Source organism: Trichechus manatus, unplaced genomic scaffold (genome assembly GCF_000243295.1).
Source record: "Trichechus manatus latirostris isolate Lorelei unplaced genomic scaffold, TriManLat1.0 scaffold00021, whole genome shotgun sequence".
NCBI classification, from domain to species: Eukaryota; Metazoa; Chordata; class Mammalia; order Sirenia; family Trichechidae; genus Trichechus; species Trichechus manatus.
In genome coordinates, this window is record NW_004443957.1 from 5,296,210 (window position 1) to 5,319,147 (window position 22,938).

Genomic DNA, 22,938 nt, shown 5'->3' on the forward strand with positions numbered 1-22,938 from the left:
AGGAGTCCCTGGGTGGTGGGAACAGTTAACATGCTCTCTGGATTGGACGTTCCGTTCCACCAGAGGTACCTCAGAAGACAGGCCTGGCAATCTACTTCTGGAAAGTCAGTGATTGAAAACCCTGTGGAGCACAGTTCTCCTCTGACACACATGAGGTACTCATGAGTTAGAATCAAACTGGATGGCAATGGGTGCTGGCACTGGTATAAGCTATACGAGAAGGACAGACAATCACAGCACAGTTCAGTAGGTGTTTTGACAAGGGTACACAACATTGACAGTTTGGGAACGGAGGTTGAAGAGATATGAGACAGGCATGGGGCAAGTGTGGAAGATGTCCCAGAAGAGGATTTCAACCCTGCATTTAGGCAGTTACTCAAAGTGTCCGTCTGTGACAAACAAGAAGGTATGTCAGAATGTAAATCAACACACAGCTTTCTTCATCAAGGAAGTCTTGCTAAGGGAAAAAGAAGAAAGAAACTGATCTAAACAGTATGCTTAGTGACTTAGTTGATTTACGTTCTGGTGTAATCTCCTTATCTTGTCGCAAATCAACAACAAGCAAGTCCTAGACCAGCAGCTGGTCTGTGGATCATACTTTAAGCCCAGTGCTAAAGGACAATTAAGCTGCAGGCAAAGGTCAAGAATCAATGGAAGATCTTCTACATTGGAGGAACTGCACTACAGTAGTGTGGCGGGGGCATACAGGTGAAGGGGTTGAAACGCTTCCAGGGCTCCAAGCTTATTTTGAATTAAAGACGCATGAACAGAGAAAAATCTAATTCCTGCCTCCATCTCTGGCTCACGCCTGCCTCCTGTGAAAAGTCTTCCAGAAGCAAACATTCCGCAGAACTCTGAGAAGAAAGAAGGTGTCTTCCTCTGACATCAAAAGGCCCCCTTCTTTCCAGACATCTGTTTCAAAGAACCACAGGAAACCTTACATTTAAGAACTGGAAAAAGCTAAAATGGGACCAACAGCGACATCTATAGGCCACTCAAGGTTTTGCGCTTTGAAAAACTGGGTTCCTGTTTGTCACTTCTGTTGAGTGATTAGTGACAAAAATGGTTTAACTACTTAACAAAGAAAGAGAGGGAGGGGAGAAGGGTTAGAGGGTTAAAGTTGCCTTTGTCCTCAGCCCTTATCCCTAAGACTAAACCATCCTGGCTGGGTGTGGAAAGGGATGGGGAGGAATTCCCATTAGGGTCACCAGAAAGGCTCCTGGCCCTCACACACCTCCTCACTGTGCCTGAAATGCCACCTTTATGAATCCATTCCTTTGAATTAAGCTTAGTCCCTCTAATAATTACCTTTTAAAATCCAAATGCCCCTGGAAAAGGATAAAGCGAAGCTTGACTTAACTTTAAATCACTAAATAACTGTGTTAGTCTCATTTATTAGATACTTTCCTCCAGGAACGAAGAGATTTGGGCAGTGTAAGTTCACAGGCTTACCAAGACAAAATGAAAAGTCAGTGAATAGGAACTTAGCCATAAAACAAACTTCACGTGGTCTACCTTTTGTGCCCAGAGCCAACCCCACACTCCCTTGAGACTTAGCTACATGGTTCCTTTTGCTGTCTGAGGAACCTGCACATTCTTGGCATTGGCTGAACAGTTCTTCTCCAGATGTTGTAAATATGACTCATTTCTGTGTTTTTCAAGAATATTCAGCTTTAAGTTGGTTTCCCAGGAAACCTTTCCATTGTTCAGAGCTCTAAGAAATAGGACAGAGAGTTACTTCCCTTCACACTTCTCCCTCTGGAAGCTGTGTAGCTTCCTGTGCTTAGGAGGCAAAGGTGATGTTCTGTAATGTTTTCAGGGTACATGAGCTGGTGAATGAGTGTCTGTCTCCTTCATGTGGTTCCTGCTCATTATGCTTGGCATGTAATAGATAGAATGTTGTTGTTGTTGTTGGTTGCTGTCCAGTTTTTGTTCATGGTGCCAACTCATGGCAACCCCATGTACAACAGAACAACAAAACATTGCTCAATCCTGCACCATCTTCACAATTGATGGTATGCTCAAATCTATTGTTGCAACCACTGTGCCAGCCTAGGAAACTGATCTTTCAGCACTATGTCAAACAATATTCTGTGGTGATGCATAGGTTTTCACTGGTTAATTTTCAGAAGTAGATCACCAGGCCTTTCTTCCCAGTCTGTCTTAGTCTGGAAGCTGTGCTGAAATCTGTCCACCATAAGTGACTCTGCTGGTATTTGAAATACTGGCAGCATAGCTGCCAGCACCATAGCAAAATGCAAGCCACCACAGTACAATAAAATGACAGACAGCTAGTGGAATAGACAGGATACAGTCATTTTTAAAAAGAAATGTTAGCTATAGTAAAATGGTCTTCTTTTAACAAACAGAAACCCTGGTGGCATAGTGGTTAAGAGCTATGGCTGCTAGACAAAAGGTTGGTAGTTCGAATCTACCAGGTGCTCCCTGGAAACTCTATGGGGCAGTTCTACTCTGTCCTATAGGGTTGTTATGAGTTGGAATTGACCCAACAGCAACGGCTTTGGTTTTTTTGGTTATATTCCACTATATCAGGAACAACCCTGACAAATTAGTTCCTGCTAAATGGAACTTAGATTTCTGAGTAGATCTTCCCCTAGAAATTCCTTTGCAAATGAAATGTTTTGCAACTAAAATTCCATGTTTCCAATACTTTATCCTTATGAACCCCCACATGTCTGTCAGTTTGTCGTACTGTGGGGGCTTGTGTGTTGCTGTGATGCTGGAAGCTATGCCACCGGTATTCAAATACCAGCAGGGTCACCCATGGTAGACAGGTTTCAGCTGAACTTCCAGTCTAAGACAGACTAGGAAGACGGACCTGGCAACCTACTTCTGAAAAGAATTAGCCAGCGAAAACCTTATAAATAGCAGTGAAACATTGTCTGATATAGTGCCAGAAGATGGACCCCTCAGGTTGGAAGGCACTCAAAATTTGACTGGGGAAGAGCTGCTTCCTCAAAGTAGAGTCGACCTTAATGATGTGGATGGAGTCAAGCTTTCCAGACCTTCATTTGCTGATGTGACACAACTCAAAATGAAAAGAAACATCTGCAAACATCCATTAATAATTGGAATGTGGCATGTACGAAGTATAAATCTAGGAAAATTGGAAATTCTTAAAAATGAAATGGAACACATAAACTTCAGTATCCTAGGCATTAGTGAGCTGAAATGGACTGGTATTGGCCACTTTGAATCAGTCAATCGTATGGTCTACTATGCTGGGAGTGACAACTTGAAGAGGAATGGCGTTGTATTCATTATCAAAAAGAACATTTCAAGAGCTATCTTGCAGTACAACCTGTCAGTGATAGGATAATATCCATATGCCTACAAGGAAGACCAGTTAATACAACCATTATTCAAATTTACGCACCAACCACTAAGGCCAAAGATGAAGAAACAGAACACTTTTACCAACTTCTGCAGTCTGAAATTGATCCAACATACAATCCAGATGCATTGATAATTACTGGTAATTGGAATTTGAAAGTTGGAAACAAAGAAGAAGGATTAGTAGTTGGAAAATATGGCACTGGTGATGGAAACGATGCCAGAGATCACATGATAGAATTTTTCAAAACCAACAATTTCTTCATTGCAAATACCTTTTTTCAACAACATAAATGGTGACCATATACGTGGACCTCGCCAGATGGAATACAGAGGAATCAAATCGACTACATCTATGGAAAGAGATGATGGAAAACCTCAGTATCATCGCTCAGAACAAGGCCAGGGGCCAACTGCAGAACAGACCATCAATTGCTAATATGAAAGTTCAAGTTGAAGGTGAAGAAAATTAGAACAAGTCCATGAGAGCCAAAGTATGACCTTGAGTTTATCCCACCTGAATTTAGAGACCATCTCAAGAATAGATTTGACCAACTGAACACTAATGACCGAAGACCAGACGAGTTGTGGAATGACATCAAGGATATCATACACAAAGAAAGCAAGATGTCATTAGAAAGACAGGAAAGAAAGAAAAGATCAAAATGAATATCAGAAGAGACTCTGAAACTTGCTCTTAAACATCGAGTAGCTAAAGCAAAAGGAAGAAATGATGACGTCAAAGAGCTGAATAGAAGATTTCAAAGGGCGGCTTGAGAAAAAAAAGTAAAGTATTATAATGACTTGTGCAAAGAGTTGGAGATAGAAAACCAAAAGGGAAGAACATGCTTGGCGTTTCTCAAGCTTAAAGAACTGAAGAAAAAATTCAAGCTTTGAGTTGCAATAGTGAAGAATTCTATGGGGGAAAATATTAAATGACACAAGAAGGATTGAAAGAAGATGGAAGGAATACACAGACTCACTAAATCAAAAAAATTGTTCGTTGTTCAACCATTTCAGGAGGTCGCATATGATCAGGAACCGATGGTACTGAAGGAAGAAGTCCAAGCTGCACTGAAGGCACTGGCGAAAACAAGGCTCCAGGAATTGATGGAATACCAATTGAGATGTTTCAACAAATGAATACAGCACTGGAAGTGCTCTCTTGTCTATGCCAAGAAATTTGGAAGACAGCTACCTGGCCAACTGACTGGAAGAGATCCATATTTATGCCTATTCCCAGGAAAGGTGATCCAACTGAATGTGGAAATTATTGAACAATATCATTAATATCACATGCAAGTAAAATTTTGCTGAAAATCATTCAAAAGCAGCTGCAGCAGTACATCGACAGGGAACTGCCAGAAATTCAAGCCAGATTCAGAAGAGGACGTGGAATGAGGGACATCATTGCTGATGTCAGATAGATCCTGGCTGAAGGAGAGAATAACAGATGTTTACCTGTGTTTCATTGGTTACACAAAAGCATTTGACTGTGTGGATCATAACAAATTATGAATAATATTACAAAGAATGGGAATTCCAGAACGCTTAATTGTGCTCATGAGGAACCTGTACATAGATCAAACAGAACAAGGGGATACTGTGTGGTTTAAAGTCAAAAAATGTGTGTGTCAAGGTTGTATCCTTTCACCATACCTATTCAATCTGTGTGCTGAGCAAATAATCCAAGAAGCTAGACTATCTGAAAAAAAAACAGGGCATCAGGGTTGGAGGAAGACTCATTATCAACCTACCTTATGCAAATGACACAACCTTGCTTGCTGAAAGTGAAGAGGGCTTGAAGCACTTATAGATGAAGATCAAAGACCACAGTCTTCAGTATGGATTACACCTTAACATAAAGAAAACAAAAATCCTCACAACTAGACCAATAAGCAACATCATGATAAATGGAGAAAAGTTTGAAGTAGTCAAGGATTTCATTTTACTTAGATCCACAATCAACACTCATGGAAGCAGAAGTTAAGAAATCAAAAGAGTTCGGCATCCTCCTTTGGTGAGTGGTGTCTGGGGTCTTAAAAGCTTGCAAGCATCTATCTAAGATGTGTCAACTGGTCCCAACCACCTGGAGTAAAGGAGAATGAAGAACACCAAAGACATAAGAAGAGTAGTAACCCAAGATACAGAAAGGGCCACATAAACCAGAGATTTCATCAGCCTGAGACCAGAAGAATTAGATGGTGCCCGGCTAACACCAATGACTGCCCTGACAGTGAACACAACAGAGAGTCCTGGATGGAGGAGGAGAAAGGCGGGGTGCAGAACTCAAATTCTAGTAAGAAGACCAGACTTAATGGTCTGACTGAGACTGGAGATACCCCAGAAAGCATGGCCCCCGGATTCTCTATCAGCCCAGAACTAAAACAATTTCTGAGGCCAACTCTTCAGACAGGGATTGGACTGAACTGCAGGACATAAAGTGATACTCATGAGGAGTGTGCCTCTTAGCTCAAGTAGATACAAGAAACTAAACAGGCAGCTTCTGTCCAGAGGTGAGATGGGAAGGCAGAGAGGGTTAGGAGCTTGTTAAATGGACATGGGGAATCAGGGGTGGAAAGGAGGAAAGAGCAATTAGAGTCACATAACAATGTATGTATAAATTTTTGTATGGGAAAAAATAACAAATAGAAAAAAAAAAAAGTCCAAAAAAAGAAAAAAAAGAAAGAAAGAAAGAAAGAAATCAAAAGACACATGGCATTGGGCAAATCTGCTGAAAAAGACCTCTCTAAAATGTTAAAAAGCAAAGACGTCATCTTGAAGACTAAGGTGCCCCTGACCCAAGCCATGGTGTTTTTAATCGCCTCATATGCATGTGAAACCTGGACAATGAATAAGGAAGACCAAAGAAGAACTGACACCTTTGAATTGTGATGTTGGAGAAGAATATTGCATATACCATGGACTGCCAAAAGAAAGAATAAATCTGTCTAGAAAGAAGTACAACCAGAATGCTCCTTAGAAGCAAGGATGGCAAGACATCGTCTCGCATACTTTGGACTTGTTATCAGGAGGGATCAGTCCCTGGGGAAGGACATCAATGCTTGATAAGGTACAGGGTCAGTGAAAAAGAGGAAGATTCTCAACGAGGATTGACACTGTGGCTGCAACAATAGGCTTAAGCATAACAATGGCTGTGAGGATGGTACAGGACCGGGTAGTGTTTCGTAGGGTTGCTATGAGTGGGAATTGACTCGACAGCACCTAACAACAACATCCTTATTAAGAACTTGCTTTATGTCAGGCATTGTGATAAATACTTCATATACATTAGTATTGTTATCATACTCATTTTACAAATTGGAAAATAGAAGCTTTGAATATTTTAAATGCCAAGATAAACCAGTAAGAAGTAGAACAGAAATTCAAACCCCAGGCTTTCTGACTCTAGAAACCACACTGTGAACTCACCCTGCTCTGCCTTCAATAGGCATTATAATTCCAGAAATCCATTGTCTGCTTTTGGGGTTAAACTTCCACTGGCAATGGCTCCTAATCTTTTAAGGATCAGTTTCCCTATCTACCGTAAAAGATGCCCTCTGCTCTAAAACAATTGTCGAATCTAATCACACCTCAGACTCTCTTGTGGATTTTTTCAAAAGTGCAGGTGCTAGGATCCCATCAGACCCACACGTTAGAGTTTCTTTGAGGTGGGGCTTCAGCAGCCCTAGTTGTTGAAAGTTCTACCTTTGTGTCTTTCATAAAATCTGTAAACGCATGAGCAACAATACAATTCAATGTATGCTTCTCGTACAGATATCTTTTCCTCCTAGCCCCTAAAAATAAAGACTATTTTTCCTAAAATTTAGTAGTAATGCTATTTTCTCTGGGGTTTTAGGGAAAAAAAAGCTCTAAGTAAGAATCACCTGTATAGGTGATAAATGAAAGTCCTAATATTTTCCTTCTAATTGATGCAAACGTTTATTCAAGCAACCTAGTATAATGGGAAGGGCCCCAGACTAAGAGACAAGAGACCAGAATTTTGTCCCCTGCTCATCAACCAGTTACTTAATCCCCACGAGCCTCCATTATCTTGTCTGTGGAAGTTTAGGGTTAAATTGGTAATCTCTCTGGTCTTTTCAGCTCTATTCTTCTATCACCATAAACATCAAATATCAATATACATTCTTAAGGGTCTGATAAGCACATGTCTTTGTATTAGGTGATAAATGTTCTATTTCTTTGATGGTCACCATATTCCATCTGAGAGTCTGTCATATGCTAATGATGGATTTGAGGTTTTTTTCCTACCTGCACACCTCATTTTGCTTTTCAAAGCTGACAAGAAGGAAAAGCACACACAGTGAGCACTTAATATGTGCCAGGCACTGTGTTAGCATATAGCCTGTATTCTGTCCTCGTTCCAAAGATGGAGGGTGGAGAGGAAAATCTCTAATCCATTTATTCATTCATTTAACAAATATTTCCTGAGAACTTTCAACATACTGATGCTATTTGGGGTATTAGAGATACAATAGTAAATGATACAATACTAGTAAATGATATGACAAAGATATGATATTATGTAAACACCAGTTTGTTCAACAAATACTTATCGGATACCTACCATATTCCTAACACTTGGTGCTACTTGGTAGAGATACCAGAGTGAATAATTCTCTGACTGCATCAAATTTACAACTGAGCAGACTCACACATGAGTGGACAACAAGTCAAAGAGATATAAAATAGAAAGTAAACTACTTCTACCTGGTCAAAACATGAGTTAATCAACACACTTTTAAAGGCTGTAAATCTGAAGTAATCCCTTTGCTTATTGACTAAAGTACGGGACCCCTGCCATTGACCTGGCTACATTGAGAATATAAGTTAGTTAAGTAATAATATTTACAGCATCTCCACCTGTATATCTTCATTTTCTCTCTCTTCCTCTGTCACAAATACATTTCTGTTATCAATACTATCCATCTACTTTTGTAAGAAAGCACTGATATATTCACTATTCTAGCTCCATTTTTTTAGATATTGGATCCCAAATAGCCATGGGTCATCACTAGCACAGTATATTATGAATCACCCACAGGCAGCAAGGTAAAAAAGACAGCATCATCTTTCTTGATTCAGCCCAAGTTGAAACTGTTGGAAAGTGTCCCAATTTTACATTCTCTTCAATTCTTACAAGATTCTGGAATTGTACACAGTAGACGGTTGATATGCCTGGAAATTTTCCAAGTGCTTGCAGCTTTAGACCTAAACAATTAATGGGGAAAATGTCCTAATTAGTTTTTGGAAAGCCAAAGGTTTGGAGCATTTCAGTAAATCATAGAAGTCTCAGTATCTTGATTTCCCCAAATAACAAAAGAAAACATTTCAAGTGTTTTGATGTGACAAATGCAATTAAGTACTGAAATAATAGGATTAAATCACATGTATTTCATTATTTCTAATTGAAGGCTCTAAAAGACTGGTATAAACTTAGAAAATTAGGGGTAAATATTAAGGTAACCACAAAGGAATCTAACAATCATACAAATCAAAATAAAATGGTAGAAAAACATAAAGACCCAGCAAACACAAAATCTACAACAAAGAAAAAGATAGAAAAAAATACATAAAGAAAAATGACTCAGCACAGAAAATTGAGGAGAACGAAGAAACTGTGAACAACAACAGCAGGATGACAGCACTAAACTCATACCTATCAATAATTACGCTGAATATAAATGGACTTAATGCACCAATAAAGAGACGGAGAGCGGCAGATTGGATAAAAAAAAAAAAAGCCATAAAAGTATGACAAAGTGACAGACCAGTGGTGGGAAGATAACATTAGTGATTATTAAATGAGACTTTTCCCATTGTCTCAGGTTTGGCTGGGACCTGGAGGCTGAGAACTAAAGGTTTTAAGTACCAGATTATCTGTCCAGAAATTGCTAAGAAATGACCCAACAAAAGATCCTAAATGTGGTGACCCCATTACATACTTTAAGGGTACATAAGGGGTGGCCTGAAGATGGTTGAGGTGGCGAGTTTAGAGAATAAGAATTTCTTGAAGAGTTGTTAGTGTTCTGTTCATCTTTGTTACCTCTCTCCTGTTGATGGCGGGGATGAAGGTGCTTCCAGACTTTAAATGAGGAGGACTTCAAATCACTCAGAGAGTTTGTCACGTCTTTTAGAACTTGGGAGTTGGGGGAACTACTACTTGTCTCACACCTAGAAGTCTAAAAATGAGAGCCTGGCTAGAACAGCCTACCTGGCCACGAGCAAACACACACGCTACGTTGGGGAAGAACACACCTCTGGAGTTGGAAGAGACAAAAGTCATGTTTCCCTGGGCCAGATATGAAATCTACACAGGGAGCTTTCTAGGGGCCATCTTGAAAGTACTCTGCCCCAGTGGACTGCTGGTGAGGCTGGGGTCCGATTGCTGGAAGCAGGGGCTGATTGCAGACAGCCAGTCAGAAGAGACCTCACTGGTGCTAGGGATCTGCCATCAGTGGTCCCTAGAAGGGGATCTCAGAGGAAGTCACGAAAACCTCCTACTATGAGAAGGTCAGCTGCAAACATCTGCTTCACCAATCAACCCTAATTATAAATGCACTGGTTAAGTAATCACTCCTCCCCCTTTTCTTCATGCTCCCCAATCCTGTGGGAGCCAGGGCCAGCAGCAAGAGTAGGGGTAGGAGCAATGTGCAAAGGTGGAGATGGGAAAGAATCCACCACCCGTGCCTCCCTTCCCCACTGAAGATTCCCCAGCCTGAGGTCGTACTGACCTGGGGGAGGGGCAGCAGTTAAATTGGATGAGAAATTTCTGAGGGCTAGATTGGACTTTTTAACACCTGAAAGTAATTGCAAAAGCCTAAGATCGGCATGAAATTTTATTCCAGGGCAGGAAAAACAGGTTGACAGAGAAGGTTGGAAACAGGTAAGTTGTAAGAAAGAATACAGCTGCTTTCTACTTGTACTCTACTGAACCCAACTCATTCAGTAAGCTGGTTACAGTCAAAAGAGAAATGTCTTTATTTGTATACCAAGTGGTGAATGTACTAGGAATGAGGATATTCAGATAATTTCAACATAAGTACTGAACATAAATTCCATACCAGAAAATAATATTTCCCCTCAAAGGATTGAAGAGCTAAATTAAATATATTTTGGCGGTGGTTGCGCATGAGGTGCATTGGCCAGAAATCATACTGGGTGTCTTGCGTGGAAGGTGAGAATTCTACCACTGAACTAACGATGTCTCCTACAACAAAACCCTCCCCAGAATCACCTCACACAAGCCCATATCCTGTAAGTCCTTTCTAACACCCTCTTGCAGAGACTCCCTGTAGTTCCTCATGGTGTGCGTCTCCCTTGCTGCATCGAGTAATAAACCTACTTGTTCAACTCCGGGTATGTTCCTGGTATTTCGCTGGAGGGCATTCACAGAGGTATAAATTATATTTAAATAAAAAGCACCCATTTTAAATGTAAAGTACAATGAATTTTGGCAAGTATATGCACCCATGTAACCATAACCAAAATAAAGATATGCGATATTTCCAGCCACTTCTCAGTCAAACCCTACACTAACCTCCAGCAGCAGGCAGCCCAAATGATCTGCTTACCTTTTCTAGAGTTTAAAATAAATGGCCCCATACCATATATACTCTTCTCTGCCTAGCTTTTTTCTCTCAGCATAGTGCTATTGCTAATAAAGAAAGTTTCAGTTCTTCCTTTTCAATATGTGTATCTTTCATCACCTTTCTTTGTTTGTATTCAACAAGCTACGACCTTCTGGACAGTGGGGAATAGAAGTGGTGAGAGTGGACATCTTTGTATTATTACTGATCTTAGGCAGAAAGCATCAGTCTTTCACCATTGACTATGATACTAGCTGTAGATTTTGCATAGATGCCCATTATTAGATTGAGGCAGTCCTCTTGTTTTCCTAATTTGCTTAGAGTTTTTATTATTGCCAAGAGATCAACTTTGTCGAATGCTTTTCTGCATCTGTTGATGTAATCATATGTTTGTTTGTTTTTTCTCTTTTATTCTGTTAATATGCTGAAATACAATCATCGATTTTTGGATGCTAAACAAACATTACCACTTGATCATGGTGTATTATCCATCTCATATTTTTTGAGATTTGATCTGCTAATATTTTGTTAAGGATTTTTGTGTTTATGTTAGTAAGGGATATTGGTGTGTGATTTCCTTTTCTTGTGAAGTTTTTGTCTAGTTTTGATAAGAGAGAATGCTATTTTCATAAAATGAGTTGGGTAGTGTTTCCTTCTCCTTTGTTTTTTGAAACAATTTGTGTAGGATTGATGTTGTTTCCTCCTTAAATGTTTGATAAAATTCACCAGTAAAGCTATCTGAGTCTGGAGGTTATGTATGGGAAGGTTTAATTATGAATTCAATTTGTGTAATTGATATAAGCCCATTCAGGTTTTCTATTTCTTCTTGAGTCAGTTTTTGTAACATGACTTTCAAAAATTTGTCCATTTCAACTAGCCTGTCCAAATATATTGGTAAAAAGTCATCCACACTATTTCTGTATTTTTTTTTAAATATATGTTGGATCTATAATAATGACCTATATTCATTATATTGGTAATTTTCTTATCTCCTTTTAAAAGAAGTTTATCAATTCTATTTCAAAGAACTATCTTTTGGTTTCATTGATTTTTCCTTATTCTGTCCTTTCCTAATTTCATTGATTTTCATTTTTACCTTTACTATTTTCTTTCTTCTTTGGATACAAATTGCTCTTCTTTTTATGGCTTCTTATGGTAGAAGCTAAGTTCATTGATTTCAGATCTTTCTCCTTTTCTAATATACAGATTTAAAGCTACAAATTTCTCTCTATAGTTGCATCTCCTAAATTTTTATATGCTTTTTTCCATTTTAATTCAGTTCAAACTATTTTCTTATTTTCCTTTGTGATTATTGTAATAAATATTATTTACTTATGAGTTATTTGGAGGTGTATTATGCAACGCCCACATATTTGAGGATTTTCTAGTTATCTTTCTGCTGTTGATTTCATTTTAAATTCTGTTTTGGTCAGAACTCAACCTTTGTATGATTTCAATCCTTTTAAATATTTTAAGACTCATTATAGGGCAGAAAATATCATCTATCTTAGTGAATGTTCCATGTGCAACTAGCTATAAACATTGTGTAATCTCTGAGTTGTGTGAAGTGTTCTATAAATATGGTTGGGTCAAATCTAACGATAAGCCTTCTATATCTTAATTGATTTTCTGCCTACTTGTTCTACTAAGTATTGAGAGAGGGTGTTAAAATCTCTAACTATAGCTGTGAATTTGTCTATTTCGCTTTCGATTCTATCAGTTTTTGCTTCATGCATTTGGAAGCTTTATTATAAAGTACATACATATTTAGGATTGTTATGTCGTTCTCATTAACAGTTCCCTTTATTGTTATGAAATGTCCTCTTCATCCTCGGTAATATTTCTTGTTTTGAAGTCCACTTTGTCTTGTACTAATATAGCCACTTTACATTCTCATGTTTGTATGATATATCTTTTTTCAGGTGGGCTTCTTTCAAGTAGGCAGAATTTAAAGTAGGCTTATGTAAACAGAATATGGTTAGAGCTTGCATTTTTATACAGATGGACAATCTATTATAGATTATTGTAAGTATTGGTATAGTTAGCTTAAATTGATCATTTGTTACTTTTAATGTTTTACCTTTTTTCCTTTTTCCTGCCTTCTTTTATATTGAGTAATTTTTTAGTGTTCTGTCTTATTACTTATACCTCTTTGTTTTACTTTTTTAGTAGTTACTGTGTGGTTTCTCATATACGTCTTTAACTTATCACAGTTTATAATTAAATAATATTATACCCTTTCATGTACAATCTAAATACCTCACAACTGTATACTTCCGTTTCACCTTGTAATCTTTTGTGCTATCACTGCTATACATTTTACTTCTATATGCTATAAACCCACAAATCTTTGTTATTATTTTTACTTTAAACAGCAAATTATCTTTTAAAGAAAATTTTTTAAAGAGAAAATTTCTCTTTAATACTTGGGTTGCTTACCATTTTTGGTGCTCTTCATATCTTTCTGAGGACTCACAATGCCATTGGCTTCCTTCTGCCTAAAGAGCTTCCTTTAATGTTTCTTGTAGTGCAAGTCTGCTGGTGACAAGTTCTCTCTGCTTTTGTTTGTCTGATAAAATCTATGTTAGCCATTATTTTCTCAAATGCTTTTTGCTGTCTTCCCATCTCGCCTCCTTTTGGAACTTCTTTTACACATGTTAGACTATTTGATATTGTCTCACAGACTACTGAGACTAGATTTATAGCATTATTTTTCTCTCTTTGATAGTTGCTATTGCTATAACTTCAAGTTCATGGATATTTTCTTCTCTAGTGTCTAATTGACTGTTAATCCTATCCAATATATTTTTTATTTTAGATATTGTCTTTTCCATCCCTAGATATTTTATTTTATACTTTTTTTTTAGTATTTTCCATTTCTCTTCTCATAATGTTCATGTCATCCTCTAAATCATTGGCCATATTGAACATGTGTATAGTACATTTTTAACAACTTATCTGATAATTTCATTATCTCTATAATTTCTGGATCTGTTTCTATTGATTTTTTTTTCTTCCTGGTGGCGGGTTGTATCTTCCTGTTTCTGTGAAAACTACTGTTTTCTTTTTTTATTGGATGCTGCATATTGTGAATCTTACTTTGCTAAATACGCCTTGCTTGTCTCTATATTTGGAACAGATGTATATGACATCACTTTCCAAAGATCTTCTTGGTGTTCCTGTGTAATAATCTTTGAAAAATCATCATTTTTCCAATACTTTCTCAAATCACATCCATTATTTTCATTTTTCTTCTAAGGATATAAATTTGGATGCAATTCCTCAAATAAGATGTATTTCTGCTTTTCTGTGAAATACTATGTATATAGTGCCATCTAGTGTGATGAAAGCATAAATTCTAATCTAAGCCAAATGTAAACAGGATTCTTTAATTTTTGAAATAGGTATGTTGAATTTGAACAATAAAGAGACTGGAGGAAAAATTACTCCCAAATTCATTGATTCAGATCATGTTTACACATGTATAAGTAAGTTAAAACATTTTGGAGAGGCTACATTAGAAGACACCCTGAGTGATAAAATTGTAACTCATGGGCCCTGGTCAGTAGTTCATTTTTGGCTGGCTCTACAGATGTGTTCTACGGGTGTCTCCAACTAATAAACAAATCGTCCTGGGCTAGACTAAAGCCAGGAGGAAAATAACATAACTGACAGAGACCAACAGCCATTTATAGGGAGTGGCAAGAAGAAAAATGGTCATTGGGGCCTATAAAATTAGTCAGTACGTCTGAGATCAGATAATGGTAAAATATAATACGGGTTCCTGACCCTATAGCTTTAGGAATGGGGAACTTTTGAATACGGTTTGTGCTGTTATATTGTCTCTTTACACTTTACAAAAGAACAGACAGAAGGAAAGGTAATGAATGGGTGGGTTCTAAATCAGGGTATCATATTCCTTTGACCTCATCCCCTTGGAATTGTGTGGGTAGATAGAACTTGATAGGACTTTTTCTTTTTTTTTTTAATAAAACCAATGACCATCTACTTCTCTCACATTTAGGAAGAATATAAGTTCTGATGGCTTCAGGAATGGGGTAATTCCCAGATATTAGGTCCAAAAAGATTTATTATGGATTAGCAAAAGTGTTTGAGAAGTTTTGACATGATTTTTTACTGCTTTATACTCTCCGGAGTCTTTTTTATCCACTCAGGGTTTTGTTTCTCTTTGCATCACCCTTGGTTATTTCTCCTCTTCCCCAGGGAGCTTTCTTCAGCTTGTTTCTCTTTACATTCCTTCCCTGAGTCATTCAGTATCTTCATCTATCACCAAAATTTAGCTAATTCCAGAATCTCTGACTTCTATCTCAGACTCCAGTCCCACCTGCCAGTTGGATGCCTTCATAGCTTTCCACCATCAGTACTGCAAACTTTGCCTGTCCGAGGCCAGGTCCTCATTTTACCTACAACTTGATTATGCTTCTATTTTTTCACTTATGTTAATTGCCCACAGTCTCCCAGTTGGCTCCCTGTTCTGCCCTAAACAATCTCTTGCTCTGCTTTGTCATGCACAGCCAGTTGTCCTTGATCCAGAAATTGTAAACTTCCTCTCATACGCTAGCCTTCCTCTTGATTCTTCCTATAAAATCTGATAAAATCTCTAGTTCTCTCCTCTCTGATCCACTTTACACACCTCTGCCGTATTAAATATTTGGAAGCATGTTCCCCTTGAAATTAAAAACTATAATTGCTCCTTTTAATGGAAAATACAGTGCAAACTCCTTACACTAGCATCAAAAGTTTTCCACAATAATGCTCCAAACTCTCATTTCAACAAGAGTTTATACAACTTTCTTTCAGCCACTCTTGAATAAACATTTCAATGACAACTACTTATTGAAAACTACTATTCAACATTTAACAAATTTTCTTTTTGGTGGTTTAAGACCATAGACTGGAGTCAGACTGGATTCAAATCCAGTAATTTACTGGACTTCCCCAAGCTTTAGTTCCCTCTTCTGTAAAAAGGGAATAAGTCATTCAATCTACAAATAGGTATTCAACAACTATACGTTATGCAAATAAATTCATAATTTTTCTTAGGAGGCTCTAACTTCTACAGGCTGGGTGCTATTTACTGAGAAGAAGACTGAGGAAAGAGCAAACTTAGTGGGTGAGTCAAGAGTTTCATCTGGACTGTGTGCAGGTAAAGATTCCTGTTAGACACCCAAGAGGAGGTAACAAGTAAGTAGTAGGATATACACACAAGGAAGCCTGGAGACAGAAAACTGAAATGCCTTGAAATGTATTTGAAGCTATCGGATAAAAACCACAAATTTAAATGCGTGGTATTACATGAGTCAAGAGGAGAATAAATTTCAAAATTTCCAAGAGGAGTCAGTGAGCATCTTTTTCAAATACTACCAAGAGGTTCCACTTACAGGATGTTAGTGTGAGGTGGCTCCATGGACCTATTTGCCAGAAAAACAAGCATAACTGGTGAAAACTATGTTTAAATTTTTGAAGTCTCTGAAAATTGTTCTAAAAGCATAGAACAAATGAGGAAATGCTTTTTCAGAAAAAATCTACCAAATCTTGGCAAGAACAGTAATAGTCTGTGGCATTTGAGCCATGACCCTCACTCCACCTCTAGCTTAGCTTAATGAAAGATATACTTCTGGCAAGTGTGACCAAAGAAACAGGACTCCCTCTCATCCCAGCTCCCATTCAGATATGATATCTCACCAGGTGGGGCAGGCCACCAGCGTTTCTCATGCCCTTCAACTCCAGGTTTAAGAGGCTAAATTCCTGGTGAGTGTGCTTGAGAGGTCAGGGGTCTCCTTTCTTCCACTCAGTCCCCACTCATAAGGTGGAGGCTCTACCCCAGTGAGAATACCAGGTGCCTGATTGCCCTCACCCTGTCATTCATAGGATAGAGGTTCCACCCTGGGAGAGGCAAGTCAAGAACAGAGGTTGCCACCCCACCCAGTGCCTGGAATAGTGGCTCAGACGTTTTGCTGAGGGGCAGAGGTGTTCCGTAAGATGAGAGGGCTCCAAAACTCTCCACAAAGTAACTGATTTTATTTGAAACAGAATGTGGGGCGTTAAAACCTAAGATCACCCTTGAAAACCATGGCTCCTCTTAATGAAGAGCAACAAGTTAAGCCGTAGGCCAGCTGGTTTACCAGAGAGAACCAGGGAAAGAGATGGCTAAAAGAGACAGCACTCCTTGGATTAGAACAAACCTCAAAGACTGGCCCAAAAACTACCCCTGCCTGAAATTAGTTGGAATAGACTGTGAAGCAATTTATGCCCCTGGACATAATAAAAAACAATAGAGAAGTCAGCCAGCAATTAGTGGAGTCTAATATCTGGGTGTGATACCAAATTAGGAAGAAAGTTTAACAGAGAGATCAGAGAAACACACAGTTAAAGAGAACCCTGCTAAAACATGCCATCCCAGGTGGCTGTGCACACCCAAGGCTGTGCCTTTGAAGGAGTGACACCAAAGGCTTCACAGTGTGGGGGAAATAACCACTTGCCATCGAGTCGATTCCGACTCATGGTGACCTGTGTGTGTGTGAGAGTAGAACTGTGCTCCATAGGTTTACAATGACTGATTTTTCAGAAGTAGATTACCAGGCTTTTCTTCTGAGGCACCTCTGGGTTGACTCAAACAGCCTATCATTACATTAGTAGTGGAGTACATTAACTATTTGCACCACCCAGGGATTCCATGGGGGAAATTAACTTCATTAAAACAGTCTTGGAGCTCTGGTGGCTCAGTAGTTAAGAGCTTGGCTGCTAACCAAAAGGTCTGCTGCTTGGAAACCCTATGGGGCAGTTCTACTCTGTTCTATCGGGTTGCTATGAGTCGGAATTGACTCGACGGCTACAGGTTTTGGTTTGGTTTTTTAAAATAGTCTAGCAAAATCACTAAACAAATAAATATGCAAACGACAACTAAAATAAGTCCCATAGAGGGAGGAGGGTAATTAGTATCTACAGTTTCTACAGTATATTACTGTATAATATAATGCCCAATACTGTATAATGCCCAATTAAAAAAAAGAGAGAGAGAGACATCCAAAGTAACAGGCAAGTGTGATTCATATACAGGAAAAAAGGCAGGCAACAGAAACAGCCTGTGAGAGTTCCAGATTGTAGATGTAACAGACAAAGATTTTAAAGCAACCATCCTAAATATGTTCAATAAGCTAAAGGGAAACATGCTTCAAAAAGTAAAAGGTATGATGACAGTGTCTTATTAAGTAGAGAATAACAATAGGTAATGCTTACAAAAAAAGAATCAAATGGAAATTCTGAAGTTGAAAAGTATAATAACAAAAATAAAAAAATCATTAGAAGGTTTTAGCAGGAGATTTGAACTAAAAAAGAATTAATAAAATTGAGGAGAGATCAATAGAGATTGTGTAATCTCAAGAACAGAGGGACAAAAACTGGATAAAAATGAACAGTGCCTCAGAGAAATGTGGGACAACTTTAAGCATGCCGATAGATTTGTAATGGGAATATCATAAGGAAAAAGGAGCAAAACAAACAAATAGAAAAAATAATAGCTGAAAGCTCCCCAAATTTGCTGGAAGACATTAATCGGCACATCTAAGAAACTCAGTGAACTCCAGGTAGGGTATATAAAAAGAGATACACACACAGATACACTGCGTTAAAATGGTAAAAATCATTGTGGTGAAACGAGTTCCTTTATGTGGCTTTTTGGCGGGTTGTTTGGAAAAACAGTCTGGGAGCTGTTTCCCCCTAAGCCCTGAGGAGTTGTTATCTTTGTCCTAGCTCTTTGGAGAAACAAACTGGGGGACTTCTCTGGTTCCTTTCTACCCTAGAGGGTTGTTACTTTTGCCCAGAGAAAAAATCAGTCTCTCCTGGCAGAAAATGTTACTCTTATACAAGACCTGAGTTGATTGACATCTCATGGACTTGTGACTCTCCCCAAATGATTGACTGGGCCACCATCTTGCAGGAGATTGGTGAATTTACTATTCAAACAGTGGCTTGAAAATCTACCAATAGAATCGAGTGACTTATGGTCTACCGAGGGGATTGGTGGGTTCGTGGTCCTGCTGGGAGGGCCATACCTTGAAATTGACAAGGAGTTTGCTTGTATAAGCAGGCAACCCCACAGAAGCTTTTAGAGGCAAGAAGGGAACCTCCAGACCAAGAAGAGCCTGGAGCAGAGTGTTCTGGGACTGGGGTTTCTGTGAGGGAACCTCCTAAAAAGAGCTGTTATAAAGGTCAAGCGCTGTAACACTGAAGACAGTAAGGAGCCTGGAAGGGGCCTGGTAGCAGAGACCCAGTGGCAAGAGGCCCAGAAGGTGGCCCAGCAGCAGAGAGCAAGGGCGAGAGGCCTGGAAAGGGGCCTCGAAGCAGAGCCAGTGCTGATGGCAGAAAGCTGCTGCTCAGAAAACAGCTAAGAGAACTGAGTGGGCTGCTACACCAGCAGTGAGCAGGGCCAATTAGCAGCAGAGAGGCTGACAGTGGGGACACCAAAGGCAGAGAGGCCTGCACAGCTGAGAGGGGGCATGCACGACCAAGAGGGTGTGTACATGGCTGAGAGGAGTCATGCATGGCTGAGAGGGGGTCTACTTACATGGCTAAGAAGGGCCTGCTTGCACAGCTGAGAAGGCCTGCTAGCGTGGTCAAGAGAAGCTGAGAGAGTTGTCCTGGTTGGAAACTGTCCTGCACTGAAGAAGGGAGGGATGTACTCTCCACTTTGGGGGAGACTTCCAAACCTCACCTATGTGCTTCTGATCCTGATCTAAGTTGTTCCTGTTACTTCCCTAATAGACCACATTAACTATGATTATAGTCTTTGAGTTCTGTGTGGCCACTGAAATGAATTATATAGATCTCAGCAGAGAAGTAGAGAATTCTGTGAGGCTGGTGTCAGAAATGGTGAAGAAATTAGAGAGTGGAAGTATGTCTGCCTCTATCTTGTAGGAACCAGCTTTGTGCTGATCCTGATTCTTATCCCTCATGAATTTAAGCAGTTCATAACGCTAGATTCCAATGATAAAAAACAAAACAAAGAGAAACTCTTGAAGGCAGCAAGAATAAAACAGTTTATATAAGGAAACGCCCTACTAAGATTAACAGCTGACTTCTCGTCAGAAACAATGACTAGAAGAAGTGGGATGACATATTCAGTGCTAAAAGAAAAAAAACTGACAACAAAGAATGTTATATTCAGTAAAACTATCTTTGAAAAATAAAGGCTAAATAAAGACATTTGAAGAGTAAAAAAAAAAAAAAATAGAGAATTTACTGCTTGCAGACACACCTTACAATAGATACTAAAGAAAGTTCTTCAGGCAGAGAGCAGTGACTAAAGATAGTACTTCAAATACACACACATGTGTGCGCACACACACACACACACGCACACACACACAAAGCACTGGCAAATTTAATCATATACTTATAAAAGACAGTATAAGTGCATGTTTCTTAACTGAATTAAAACAATAAGAGTTGTATAAAACAATAGAAGTCCTTGGGTGGTGCAAATGGTTAATTTACTCGCTGCTAACTGAAAGGTTGAAGGTTACGGTCCACCCAGAGATGCCTAAGAAGAAAGGCCTGGCAATCTACATCTGAAAAATCAGCCATTGAAAACCTTATGAATCACAGTACTACTTTGACATGCATGGAGCCATCATGAGTTGGAATCAAATAGAAGGTAACTGGTACTGGTAATGAAACAACATTCCTCCTTAAAGTTTTAAAAAGATGGGACTTTGATGACTAAGGTGCACCTGATCCAAGCCATGGTGTTTTTGGTTGCCTCAGATGCATGCAAAAACTGGAAATTAAAAAAGAAAACAGAAGAACTGACACATTCAAATTGTGGTGTTGGGAAAGAATATTGAATATATCACAGACTGACAGAAGAACGAGCAAATCAGTTTTAAAAGAAATACAACAAGAATGCTCCTTAGAAGCAAGGATGATGAGATACTGGATTACCTTGTACACCTCATCATGAAAGATGGATCACTAGAAAAGGACATCATATTTGGTAGAGGGCAGCAGAAACAAGGGAAGACTCAATGAGATGGAATGACACAATAGCTGCAACAGGGATTCAAACATACCAAAAATCATGAAGATGGTGCAGGACCAGGCAATACTTCATTCTGTTTTACATAGTGTTGCCTTGAGTTGGAGCTGACTTGATGGTAACTAACAACACAAAATATTATTGTATTGTTGCCCCTGTAACATATAGAAATATAATGTATTTGTCAGTAACAGCACAGGTAGATGACAGCAAAGTTGTACGGTAGTTAGTAAGCAATTCAGATGGTAACTCAAATCCATAGGATGAAATAAATAAAATGAAATAGTAAATAAGATTAATATAATGCACTCTAAAAGTACCTACTTTCTCTCCTTTTGTCTCAACTTCTTTAATAGATATAAAATTATACAAAGTAATGATGATTATTGAGTTTGCAATATATAGATGTTATGTGTATAACAATAATAATAGCACAAAAAGTGGAAAAGGGAATAGAGCTATATAGGAGTAACATCTCTATGCCTCTTGAAATTAAGTAAGTATAAATCTGAAGCCAGTTCTAATAAGTTAATATGCATATGATAAAACTGAGAGCAACCACTAAGAAACTAAATAAAATATATATATATAGTGAAAAAAATAATTAAGAAATTAAAATGTTACACTAGAAAATATTCAATTAATGCAAAAGAAAGCAGTAAAGGAAGAATAGAGGAACAAAAAAGAAACAAGATACACAGAAAACAAAAAGTAAAATGACAGATGTAAATCTAACAATATCAATTACAACATTAAATGTGAATGGATTAAACAATATGATCAAAAGACTGAAATTGTCAAACAGGACAAAAAATAAGATACAACTCAAAGATACAAATAGGTTGAAAGTAGGATGGAAAAGATATCATACAAACAGTAACCATAAGAAAGCTGGAGTGGCTATATTGATATTAGACAAAATATATTTGAAGACAAGGAATTGTTACTAGAGATAAAGAGGGATATTTTTTATTCAGGAAGGTATAACAATTATAAACATATATGCATCTAACAACAGAGCCCCAAAATACATGAAGTGAAAACAATAGAAATGAAGAGTGAAACAGACGATCCAGCAAAAATAATCAGAAACTTCAAACCTCACTTTCAAAATATCACACCCAGTGAGATACAGTATTCCTTGACAAGGAGCTAAGGGGAGAGGGTGTCCTGCCTTTTTGGCCACACTTGCCTGGCAGCCGACTAGGATCTTTATCTTCTGGTGGTTACTGATCCCAGGGCTGACTATCAGCCTCTCACAGAGGCATCTTATGTGAACCTGCCTATCACTGCTCTGTGTAACACAGATTCTCCTCTGTGCTATGCATACATTGCTATGCCATATGCCACGCGACAACAGGGAGCTCGCTTAGTGGGTCTGGTGATGGATACTGGCCCAGGAAGTTCTGTGAATGTGAGGTCATCCCTGATCTCCACTTCTCTGGCAATCCTGAAGAGACTGAAAAGGAAGAGGGGGCCATTGTTGAAAAGGCTACAATCAAGGAGGAATTTCAGAATGAACGGATTGCTCCAGCTCCTGAATTTACTGCTACTCAACTTGAGGTCGCAGACTGGTCTGAAGGTATGCAGATACCCTCTATGCCCATTAAGCAGTTCCCTGCCGAAGATGAGTGCTCAGCCTGCAACTGAACAACTCATCTGCAGCTCTCACTGCTCGGGCCACTAAATGGGTGGGACCAATCACTGTGTGATCTTACACTGATCTTTCACAGATTCTTAAACAGAAAATGGATATAAGGTTGGTGGAAAATAAAAATCAATTTCCTTAAAAAAAAAAAAAAAGTGAGGTACTAACCCATGCTACAACATGGATAAACCTTGAAAATATTATGTTAAGTGAAAGAAGCCAGACCCAAAAGGGCAAATATTGTGTGATTTCATTTACATGAAATGCCT

General features: G+C 38.7%; 1 pseudogene; it reads left to right on the forward strand.

The window, feature by feature from the left end:
- The first annotated feature begins 316 nt into the window (after positions 1-316).
- On the forward strand, positions 317-22,733 carry LOC101348758 (40S ribosomal protein SA-like; annotated as a pseudogene).
- The last annotated feature ends 205 nt before the right edge of the window (positions 22,734-22,938 follow it).